The 12620-nt window shown below is 38.4% G+C and overlaps 1 protein-coding gene across 9 annotated transcripts in view; it reads right to left on the reverse strand.

Moving 5' to 3' along the window:
* The window catches only part of sif (still life), an 843636-nt gene that overhangs the window by 355908 nt on the left and 475108 nt on the right, over window positions 1-12620 (reverse strand). The gene's annotated exons all lie outside the window — the stretch shown is intronic.

A 12620-nucleotide genomic window follows, 5' to 3' on the forward strand; every position in this document is an offset into this window, starting at 1 on the left:
GGAGAAATGCGAGTTTTTCAAGAAAGAAATTCGGTACCTAGGACACGTAGTAAGCGACGGGGGAATTCACACCGACCCCGAGAAAGTTGCAGCCATCAAAGACTTGAAACCACCAACGAACGCGAAAGAGGTGCGTCAATATCTCGGTATAGCATCTTGGTACCGACGATTCGTGCGCGACTTCGCGACGATCAGCCAGCCACTCACAACCCTGCTGAAAAAGGGCAAACACTGGAAGTGGGGAGCCGAACAACAGGAAGCTTTTGAGGTCTTAAAGCAAAAACTAACGGAAGCACCGATATTTGCCTGTCCGGACTTCACCAAGACCTTCACCTTGCAAACGGACGCAAGCAATTTCGGGCTAGGCGCCGTATTGACACAGGATTTGGAAGGCGGGGAACGCGTGATCGCCTACGCCAGCAGGAAACTTAACAAGGCGGAAACCAACTACTCGCCTACCGAGAAGGAATGCCTCGCGATCGTCTGGGGAATACGCAAGATGAGGCCATACTTGGAAGGGTACCGATTCAGGGTAATCACGGACCATATGTCTCTAAAGTGGCTAAACTCCATTGAAAGCCCCTCCGGCCGTATAGCACGATGGGCCTTGGAACTTCAGCAGCACACCTTCGACATAGAGTACAGGAAAGGAAAGCTGAACCTGGTAGCGCATGCACTATCACGACAGCCACTGGAGACCCTACGACTGGCAACGACAACAGAGCGACCATGCAAGTGGTGGCACAAGCGCGTAAATGAAGTGCGCACTAACCCCGAGAAATATTCTGACTACATGATACAAGATGGACAACTGTACCGCCATATTCCCTGCCGGTCACAAGATGAGGAAGCGGTACCTTGGATTCTTTGTGTACCCACACCAGTGCGACAACGAATATTAGAAGAAAATCACAATATACCAAGCGCTGGACACATGGGCATCCGCCGGACAGTAGCGCGGATTGCCAACCGGTACTACTGGCCCGGCATGTTTCGTGACATCAGTCGATACGTCGTAAGGCGCGACAGAGCACCGCAGCAGAGAGAGACGCCGTCATAAGGCGCGTCAAGGCACCGACGCCACATACTAACGGGATCGGCCTAACGGAACACGGCGACAGAGCATCGCCTCAGCAATACAAGTAGACGCCGACGTAAGGCGCGACAGAGCACCGCAGCAGAGAGAGACGCCGTCATAAGGCGCGTCAAGGCACCGACGCCACATACTAACGGGGCCCAGCTAACGGAATACGGCCGGAACGCTAAGGCCCGCCACCGCAATCAAGGATACCGCAAGATAATCTAAGTGAAATTGAAAATGAAGTATACAAACACGTTTTATTTTATATTATAGAATTAGAACCAATAAAGAGAGTGAAGTTTTTTATATTAAATCGATTTGCAAGGTGCCCCTTTAATACAAATTTATTGTAAACGAACCCTGGGCACGGCGAGTATACCCCAGCAAATATCAAAGAAGCAACGGGGCACGAAAAAGCTTCGTTACAATAGTTTTGGGATCTTGCTTTTTTTTCCAACAGTGCAGCTATTTAATTATGTCACACAGAAACACTCATCTATAGACTTACTCATTAGTAACTAAAAACCCATGTGCAATGCCCACGGCATTTCCATTGTGCAGTGCGTTGAATCCAGAAAAGTTTGCACTATCCTTTGTTTATGATATTTTTGTTTTTATTGGTAATTTTACGAGGCTTTTTACCCAAAGAGATCTTTGTTCACGCAAGAAACAACAAAATTTGATTCCTGCTGTGAAAATTTAAGTTTACGAAAAGTTAAGACCTCACATAGACTGAATAGTGTTACCAGAATTCGTTTGACGACCAAACGGAAGAACCCCAATTAGGTGCCAGGACATATATTATAGAATAACTCCCTCCTCTTGGCAAATACTAGCAGTTTTCTAGAAAACAGCTTAATTGCTGCGTGGCAACTCAGGACACGAACGCAGAACGTTCTCAACCGTTTTTCCTGCAGCTCACACTCCCTACACTTACTTTTACTGACGACGCCTTACTTATAAGCATGTGGCGGCAGTAGGCAGTCCAGCCAGTATGCCCATCGTAAGCCTTAAGTCTTCTCTCGTCAGATATATCAGTCAATTTGTGAGTCTAGCATAGTAGGTTTTGCACATGATCTTAGAAATTTTACAGCCTCGCGCTTTTGTCCACCTTTCCTGCTTCATGGATCATATACAATTTCTGTCTTTTTTTGATTTATCCCAAATGGATTGGGACGTCTATCGCCCACTCAGCGAGTGTTGCACTCTCCTTTTCCAACTCATTGTCCTTTTCGTTATCTTCTATCACTTTATGACCGGGAACCCAGTAAAGATGTATGGTCCGGCCTGAGTGAAATTTTTCAAATGTTGCCTTGCATTCCAGAACACTTCTTGATGAAGTACTGTGTGAGATTATTGCCTTAATCGCAGCCTGACCATCAATATATATTGACGCGATTGCAGCTTAAGCACACTTCTTCCAGAATTTCTGCTGCTTTCTTCACCGCTATAATTTCCGTTTGAAAAACCCTGCAATAATCTAGAAGCCTGCAGGATCTACATATTTCTGGGTCGACGCAGTAAACAGCAAACCCTACCTCTTGCATTAACTTGGAACCATCCTTATGCACGTGTATAGTATGTTCTGTCATTTCTGGCAACAACTCTCCGGCTCAATTGTGGCCCCAATATCTGTTTCGATGGTCAGGCACGGGACCATATATTCTGTTGGCCCGTTATTAGATGGATGGATCTTTGAGCCCTGCCCAGTTATAAATTTGTTTCGATTTTGGCTCAAACTTGACCTTTTAAACAATTTTATGCCATCTAAACATTCCGATAGAGTTGACTAAATTGCGCCATCCATTTCTGCATAACAAAATTTAAGCCATGGGATATTACATTATAGTCAAAATTCGTCTTGCCTTAAGTTTCCTAAGGTAGTGAAGTCATGCCTTAGTCGCTGCTGTTACTCTTTGCATGTTCGCACCTCATAGAGCAAGAGCTAGAGATATTTGAAAGATATTTAAGCAGACTCTTTCGTGCACAGATATTCGATGGTAGTTGTTCTTTGAGATCCTAGTTGCGAATTTTGTTAGCTGTATGGAATTTGGCTTGATACCCCTTTTTATTTTCATCTAGTTAGGTCGCATACATAATTAGACTCCTAGATAATTTCGATAAGTAAATAGATCAAAGTAAGACCATGGGCGGCAGAAGCTAGATGCTTAAACCTTCTTTTGCTCTGGGGTAACACCATTTTAAAAAAGCTTCCATGTTTGGTTTACAATTTAAATTACCTAATTTTAAATAATTCTGGCTTGTCCAATGTGACTAGGTTGAATTGGATTTATATCTATACGGACATCGATTGCTCTAGTGAAACATAGCTGCTCAAGAAAAGCCCAGCTAGGGGTGATATAAGGCAGGAACTAATAGAGACATGTGACAGAGACTGGCCACGTAGTAGTAAAGAATCCCTGGAGACATTTCCCGGCACACATTTACCATTTTGAGATGATGCAAAAGTGCGCGCAGACAGCACTCATACTTCGATTACGGAGCGCGGAACTGATACTAAGATAGCATGAGCAGTAGCAAAGATTTTCTGTAGGCTTAAATGTCCTATCCATCTGCAAATGTCCAGTTGAGCGAAGTGGCTTAAAATAATATTCGATGGGTTCATAAGGCAGATGGCAGAAGGCCTCACAAAAAAGAGCCCACCTCAAAAATTGGATGAGGAATGCAGGATATTAATGCTTGTCATAGCTGGAGGCCCGGACGCTGCACTGTTTGCCATTCTGCACCTCCACCTGTATAACTTATTATGGACGAATAGAACAAATGGCGGATGAGGTGACACAGGATAATGTAAGGGTTAAAGTCTGCGGTATACTATCCTGCTCCGGAAGTAGACAGATTATACAAGCTGTCAAATCACTGCAGTGTTTAGTAGGCCTAAAGAACTGAAATTAAGGCATAACACAACATCAATCTTAACAGTGTAAGCAATTTCTGAAAATAATCTAAATAGGAAAAAGTATACATCTGTATTGGGTTCCTAGGCATATGGGTATATATGGAATTTGAAAAGCGGTTGAGCCAGCTAAAAAGAGGCAAATCTTGAAAAGATTGTACCGTAAAAGTCCTTACGATATTTGCTAGGATTAAAAGGAAAAAGGTGTGAAACCATGTCTTTTATTAAATTAAGTTGGTTTTTCGTATTAATAGTAGTCTCTTAAATTCGCTATTCCATTGCACCAACACGTCGGGAATAGCTAGTAACTGACTAGCAGTAAGAAATAAAAGCTTCAACCAATAAACGGAACCTGTTTACGAAAGCATGGACAGTTTTCTTTTTGCTGTGGATCTTATTTTAAAAGCGACATTATCTTCAAACTACTCCCGAATAAATGGTAAAATGTAAGCTATTGATCAAAATCATAACGGAATACTAACGTTTATATTTAAGTGAAAACCTGCATGTGTATATGTGAATATTAAAGCTGACTTCCTAGTCAATATGAATGCTACACAAACATTTACAAATCTTCTGTAAGTATGCACATGATATGAATAAAAATGCATATCAAAATGAAAATAAATAAGTTTTGTGTACGTTGGCACATATTTATAGATATATATTAGGGTGGTCCTTATGTTACGTTTATAAAAATTGCATAAAATCGTTATTTACTCAAAAGCACGGATGGCATATATATATTTTTTTCTTATGGGTTTGAAGAGCTTCCTACGAAAGTCAAACCTTTAGAAAAATCATTGTTATAACCCTCTCTCGACGTATTGACTCCGGTAACTTGTTATCGATTATTTTGCAAACTTTATTGTAGCAATTATGCAAATGCCCTCTTGTCAGTTACACAAAATTTCATTAAAAAGTATGAAATTCTTTAATAATAGCCTCTTAATATTTCAAATAAATCTGAACGGATAAAAGCGGAAAAAAAACGGATAATAACTTTTTAATGTAGGCTTCCCAAGAGGTGTGCTTATAATTTGAAAAATTTTATTTTGAGACAAACAAAATAGTGGAAATTTACTAGAAAGGTTAAGGGGTCGAGTTAGAGAACCAGTTGAGATGCTGCTCTGGAAAAAAAATTTTTGAATCCGTATAAGGAGCACCCTAATACATATGAACTTTTTGCATAAGATTCGTTTATATGGATTTTGGCTAAAATTTACATGCATCAAATGCGCTAGCAGCAAAATATATACTTATATACTACAATGCTACTACTTATATCTGATTTGAATAAGATCTGCAAAATGCTACTGAAAGAGCTCAAATCCGGCTGGAGGTAGCGTTTTGATTATGTATTTTAGATTTATTTAAATTTTACCACGTATATATTTGCCCTGAAATATACAACATATGTTTGTATGGCAAATCGTGCGACAAATATTTATTTCCTTGCACATTGGTTTGATTGCAATGAAATGAAGCGTGGTGAATAAATTTAAATGTGCATATCTTTCAATGTGTGATGCAAATACATATGCAAGTTTCATTGTAAGATTTTAGCCGATTTTTTTCTTTGTATTGAAGCAAAGTTGTATTAGCTAACAATTTTAAAGATATTTTTTAAAAACGAAAAAAGTTTAGTTTAGGTACTGTTTTGAGAGTATAAAAAGGCCAAAACAACTTACAAGGTCAGTTAACAAAAACTTTGGTGAAAGTGATACTTTTATTATTAAAGTTGATATTTAATTCTCATTTTGATACAAAATACCCGTAAATTGAGTTCGATATTTTCATTAAATTAGTTCTCTATGTAGGAACTCTTAATAATTTGATTTTACTCATATTGCTTCCTAACATTATAAGAAATATATGATGCTACCAGTACAGACAAGAGTATAGGGGAATAAATAGCACAGTATTCGACCAATGGCGGTAAAAGTAAAACAAATAACTTTTGCGCTGTTAGCCTCATAAAAGAAGCCTTAAAAAAGTTGTTCATACGCCACGGTGTACCTACATAGCGCAGTCTGTGCAAGAGAGAATTTTGGTTGATACCACGGTTGCCACACCATGTTTTCTTTTGGGACCAAAATTCATCGAATATTACATACTCAGCCGAGAGCTTTGGAGACAAAATAAGGGAAAATCACCATGTAGGAAAATTAACCTAGGGTGACTCTAGAATTTGTTTCTACGATATGGGTATCAAATGAAAGGTGTTAATGAGTATTTTAAAAGGGCGTGGGCCTTAGTTCTATAGGTGGACGCCTTTTCGAGATATCGACATAAAGGTGGACCAGGGGTGACTCTAGAATTTGTTTATACGATATGGGTATCAACTGAAAGGTGTTAATGAGTATTTTAAAAGGGAGTGTGCCTTAGTTCTATAGGTGGACGCCTTTTCGCGATATCGCCATAAAGGTGGACCAGGGGTGACTCTAGAATGTGTTTGTACGATATGGGTATCAACTGAAAGGTCTTAATGAGTATTTTAAAAGGGAGTGAGCCTTAGTTCTATAGGTGGACATCTTTTCGAGATATCATCACATAAAAGTGGACCAGGGGTGACTCTTGAATGTATTTGTAAGATATGGGTATCAACTGAAAGGTGTTAATGAGTATTTCAAAAGGGAGTGGGCCTTAGTTCTATAGGTGGACGCCTTTCGAGATAACGCCATAAAGGTGAACCATGGGTGAATCTAGAATGTGTTTGTACCATATGGGTATCAAATTCTAGGTGGTAATGATTATTTTAAAAGGGAGGGGGCCTTAGTTCTACAGGTGAACGCCTTTCCGAAATATCGCCATAAAGGTGGAGCAGGGGTGACTCTAGAATGTGTTTGCACAATACGGGTATCAACTGAAAGGTGTTAATGATTATTTTAAAAGGGAGTGAGCCTTAGTTCTATAGGTGGACATCTTTTCGAGATATCATCACATAAAAGTGGACCAGGGGTGACTCTTGAATGTATTTGTAAGATATGGGTATCAACTGAAAGGTGTTAATGAGTATTTCAAAAGGGAGTGGGCCTTAGTTCTATAGGTGGACGCCTTTCGAGATAACGCCATAAAGGTGAACCATGGGTGAATCTAGAATGTGTTTGTACCATATGGGTATCAAATTATAGGTGGTAATGATTATTTTAAAAGGGAGTGGGCCTTAGTGCTATAGGTGGACGCCTTTTCGAGATATCGCCATAAAGTTCGACCAGGGGTGACTCTAGAATGCGTTTGTACCATATGGGTATCAAATTAAAGGTGTTAATTAGTATTTTAAAAGGGAGTGGGCCTTAGTTCTATAGGTGGACGTATTTTCCAGATATCGTCATAAAGGTGGACCAGGGGTGTCTCTAGAATGTGTTTGTACGATATGGGTATCAACTGAAAGGTGTTAATGAGTATTTTAAAAGGGAGTGGGCCTTAGTTCTATAGGTGGACGTCTTTTCCAGATATCGTCACAAAGGTAGACCAGGGGTGACTCTAGAATGTGTTTGTACGATATGGGTATCAACTGAAAGGTTTTAATGAGTATTTTAAAAGGGAGTGGGCCTTAGTTCTATAGGTGGACGTCTTTTCCATATATAGTCATAAAGGTGGACCAGGGTGACTCTAGAATGTGTTTGTACGATATTGGTATCAACTGAAAGGTGTTAATGAGTATTTTAAAAGGGAGTGGCCCCCAGTTCAACAGGTGAACGCCTTTCCGAGATATCGTCATAAAGGTGGACCAGGGGTGACTCTAGAATGTGTTTGCACAATACGGGTATCAACTGAAAGGTGTTATTGATTATTTTAAAAGGGAGTGGGCCTTAGTTCTATAGGTGGACGTCTTTTCGAGATAACGCCATAAAGGTGAACCAGGGGTGAATCTAGAATGTGTTTGTACGATATGGGTATCAAATTAAAGGTATTAATGAGGGTTTTAAAAAGGAGTGGCCTTATGTATATGTAAAGGCGTATAGTGTATATGTAAAGGCGTTTACGAGATATGGACCAAAATGTTGACCAGGGTGACCCAGACACGAACAGTATTCCTGCTAAAATTCCAAGGGCTTTTGAATGCGCCCTGCAGAACTTTTTCATTTCCTCTTTTAATATGGTAGGTGTCACACCCATTTTACAAAGTTTTTTTAAAGTTATGTATACTTTGCGTCTAAAAATCAATCCAATCATCAGTTTCATCCCTTTTTTTCGTATTTGGTATAGATATTATGGCATTTTTTAAATTTTCGATATCGAAAAAGCTGGCGTGGTCATAGACGGATTTCGCCCATTTTTAATGCCAAGATAAAGTTAGTTATGATAAGTACGTGCACTAAGTTTAGAAAAGATATATCAATTTTTGTTCAAGTTATCGTATTAACGGTCGAGCGGAAGGACAGACGGTCGACTGTGTATAAAAACTGGGCGTGGCTTCAACCGCTTTCAGCCATTTTCACAGAAAACAGTTACCATCAAAGAAGCAATTCCCCTACCAAATTTCACATGTATTGGTAAATTTTTGTGCGACTTATGTCATTAAAAGTATTTTAGACAAATTAAATGAAGAAGGGCGGGGCCACGGCCAATTTGAAATTTTGTTTTATTTTTGTATTTTGTTGCACAATATCATTATTGGAGTTGAATTTTGACATAATTTACTTATATGCTGTAAAAATATTCAATTTTTTGTTAAAATTTGACTTAAAAAAATTTTTTTTTTAAGTATGCGTGTTCGTCATCCGATTTTGCTAATTTTTATTTGGCGGACAAATAGTAATAGGGGCAACGTTCCTGCAAAATTTCATCATGATGTCTTCAACGACTGCCAAATTGCAGCTTGCAAAATTGTAAATTACCTTCTTTTAAAAGTGGGCGGTGCCACGCCCATTGTCCAAAATTTTACTAATTTTTCTGCGTTGTAAGGTCAACCCACCTACTAAGTTTTATCGCTTTATCCGTCTATGGTAATGAATTATCGCACTTTTTCGGTTTTTAGAAATTTTCTATATCGAAAAATGGGCGTGGTTATAGTCCGATTTTGTTCATTTTAAATAGCGATCTGAGATTAGTGCCCAGGAACCTACATGCCAAATTTTATCAAAATACCTAAAATTTTACTGAAGTTATCGTGTTCACGGACAGACAGACGGACGGACGGACATGGCTAAATGGATTTCGTTTTTCGCCCAGATCATTTTGATATATAGAAGTCTATATCTATCTCCATTAGTTTATGCCGTTACGGGGTACCGTTATGCGAACAAAATTAATATACTCTGCAAGCTCTGGTCAGCTAAGTATAAAAAGGACCAAAGTTAGAAAAAAGGGACCAAATTAGTTTTCGTATATTGATGTACAAACAATGGTAAGTTAGAATGAAATAAACTCCAATTTATAGCGCAGATTGGAACCAATAAGACATAGTTGCGCTCTGTTCAATATTTTATACATTAAATACAAAATTAATAAATTCTTAGAATCATTTTTCGTTCATGCTATTTTTATATAAACTTCCTTTCTCCCTGCGTGAAATATTTAAAAATGTGAGGCGTAGCATAGCCTGATTAAGGTTCAGTTGGTCTTATATATGGCTATCAATAGAAATTTGACACGTCCAACGGTTTTATTTACTTGTCTGATCAACGCCCTTAGATTGCTGAGGAGTGTGATGACTTGTACGTAGGACCTACTTAATTATTTTCTAGCTTTTAGTATTATTATTACTTCATGTAAGTATTGTTTTCAATAAAACTGTTCAACTTAAAAATTTGTTTTTAATTATTTTATTTTCAAGTTTATAGTCTTTATTTAATTGCCTATTATTTCTCATTCTATTTATTTCATTTTGTGACTCATTATAACAAGGACTCTTTCCTGACAATTTGTTACAATCAAAGTCCGCAATACATAATCCATCCAAAGACTTTACTCGACTCTGCGCCACGTATGCTTGTCCCTCGTCCAGCTCCAAAATATTTGGATGTCACTTCTACCCGACTGTATGTAATATTTATTCCAAATATGAGCCAAATCCGACACCATAGGTCACTTTCTATTCATTTATGTATTATGTGTTCCAAATATGAGCCAAATCGGATAACAAATACGATTTTGTAAATATCTCTATCCTTGCGCCACCTAGCGATTTTTTTCTTATTATTGCATTGTCATCGGGTTTTGAACTATATTCCAAGTTTGAAGCTTGTAGCTTATCGGGAAGTTACTTAAATTTTAATTACAAAATTCATTCACAACGGCCGTTTAGCCGTGCAGCCTGTCAAGTCAACCCAAATAAAACCGTTTAACCAGCGGATCAAATGGGTTTGGATGGGATCACTTTTGGTCCAAATGGACCTAAGTGGCAACCGTGATTGACACATAAGCTGAGTCGAAATTTATATTTTTAACTAACATTGGCCGATTGCCTAATCCAAACTCTATAAACGATTCTACATTTAAAGTAATCTGTTTTTTTTTTTCAAAGAAAATACGATGTGCAAGTGTTTCTTTTCTCTTCTTTATAAGCAGCTAAGAAACAAGAAGGAAATACAATTTGTTGGCAAGACGTTTGGGTGTATTAAGCCTAGGGTAAACAAGTTAGTAAGGCTAAGTTCGGGTGTAACCGAACATTACATAATCAGCTGAGAGATATGGAGACAAAATAGAGGAAAATCACCATGTAGGAAAATGAACCTAGGGTAACCCTGGAATGTGTTTGTATAGAATGCGTATCAAACGAAAGGTGTTAATGAGTATTTTAAAAGCGAGTGGCCTTTAGTTGTATATGTGAAGGCGTTTTCGAGATATCGACCAAAATGTGGACCAGGGTGACCCAGAACATCATATGTCGGGTACCGCTAATTTATTTATATATGTAATACCACGAACAGTATTCCTGCCAAGATTCCAAGGGCTTTTGATTTCGACCTGCAAAACTTTTTCATTTTCTTCTACTTAATGTGGTAGGTGTCACAACCATTTTGCAAAGTTTTTTCTAAAGTTATATTCTGCGTCAATAAACCAATCCAATATCCATGCTTCATCCCTTTTTTCATATTTAATATAGAATTATGGCATTTTTTTCATTTTTCGTAATTTTCGATATCGAAAAATGGGCGTTCTCATAGTCGGATTTCGGCCATTTTTTATACCAAGATAAAGTGAGTTCAGATAAGTATGTGAACTAAGTTTAGTAAAGAAATATCAATTTTTGCGCAAGTTATCGTGTTAACGGCCGAACGGAAGGACAGACGGTCGACTGTGTATAGAAACTGGGCGTGGCTTCAACCGATTTCGCCAATTTTCACAGAAAACAGTTATCCTCAAAGAAGCAATTCCCCTACCAAATTTCACGAGGATTGGTAAATTTTTTAAATGAGAAAGGGCGGAGCCACGCCCATTTTGAAATTTTCTTTTATTTTTGTATTTTGTTGCACTATATCATTACTGGAGTTGAATGTTGACATACATAATTTACTTGTATACTGTAAAGATTTCAAATAAATTTTTTTTTTTTAAGTGGGCGTGCTCGTCATCCGATTTTGCTAATTTTTATTTAGTTCACATATAGTAATAGGGGTAACATTCTTGCTAAATTTCATCATGATATCTTCTAAGGCTTCCAAATTGCAGCCTGGACAACTTTTAAATTGCCTTCTTTTAAAAGTGGGCGGTGCCACTCCCATTGTCCAAAATTTTACTATGTTTAGATTTGGCATCATAGGCTGAACCCACCTACCAAGTTTCATCGCTTTAACCCTCTTTGGTAATGAATTATCACACTTTTTGCGTGGTTGTAGTCCGATTTCGTTCATTTTAAATAGCGATCTGAGATGAGTGCCCAGGAACCCACATACATTCATCAAGATACCCCAAAATTTACTCAAGTTATCGTGTTAACGGACAGACGAATGGGTGTACGGACGGACATGGCTCAATCAAATTTTTTTCGATACTGATGATTTTGATATATGGAAGTCTATATCTATCTCGACTCCTTTATACCTGTACAACCAACCGTTATCCAATAAAAGTTAATATACTCTGTGAGCTTTGCTCAACTGAGTATAATAATTATAAGGCTGGTTGAGCGATATTTGTTGCTTAAATGAAAAATGTCTTGTCCCGAACATTTTTTAAAATCGCTCGATTTGTTGATATACGAATAGTTAGGCCTACGCACCGAAAACACTTAATTCACATCGGACCAAGAACCAATTTTCAAGGACTGAAAACAAGAAAATTGACATTCTATCCTAAACATAAAAACACATGTGAGTCAACGAGCGTGTGTGTGTGTTCTATCGCGTTCACAGTTCTCAGCCTATCTTGGCGAATTATTCGCAGCAAGTTCTCGTGGTCACTCGGTATTTTTATGGCTTTAAACATTTTCGAAAAATTGGCGAAGCCGCGCCACGGAGGCTATTTAAACTTCAATTTCCCAAAAATCAGTCTATTTGGCTCAAAGAATTGATAAATTAATATTTGTTCACTGTAAATTAATATCCGAAAAACTGGAAGTGAGAGTAAAAGTGGGAATGTACGTGCGAGTCGGAGTTGCAGCCGGAGTGCGAATAAAAGTGAAAGTAGGGGGGGGGGGGGGGGGTGGCAGTGGGTTTGGTGTTGAAATGAGGG

The sequence above is a fragment of the Eurosta solidaginis genome, chromosome 5 (genome assembly GCF_040869045.1).
Source record: "Eurosta solidaginis isolate ZX-2024a chromosome 5, ASM4086904v1, whole genome shotgun sequence".
Lineage (NCBI taxonomy): Eukaryota > Metazoa > Arthropoda > Insecta > Diptera > Tephritidae > Eurosta > Eurosta solidaginis.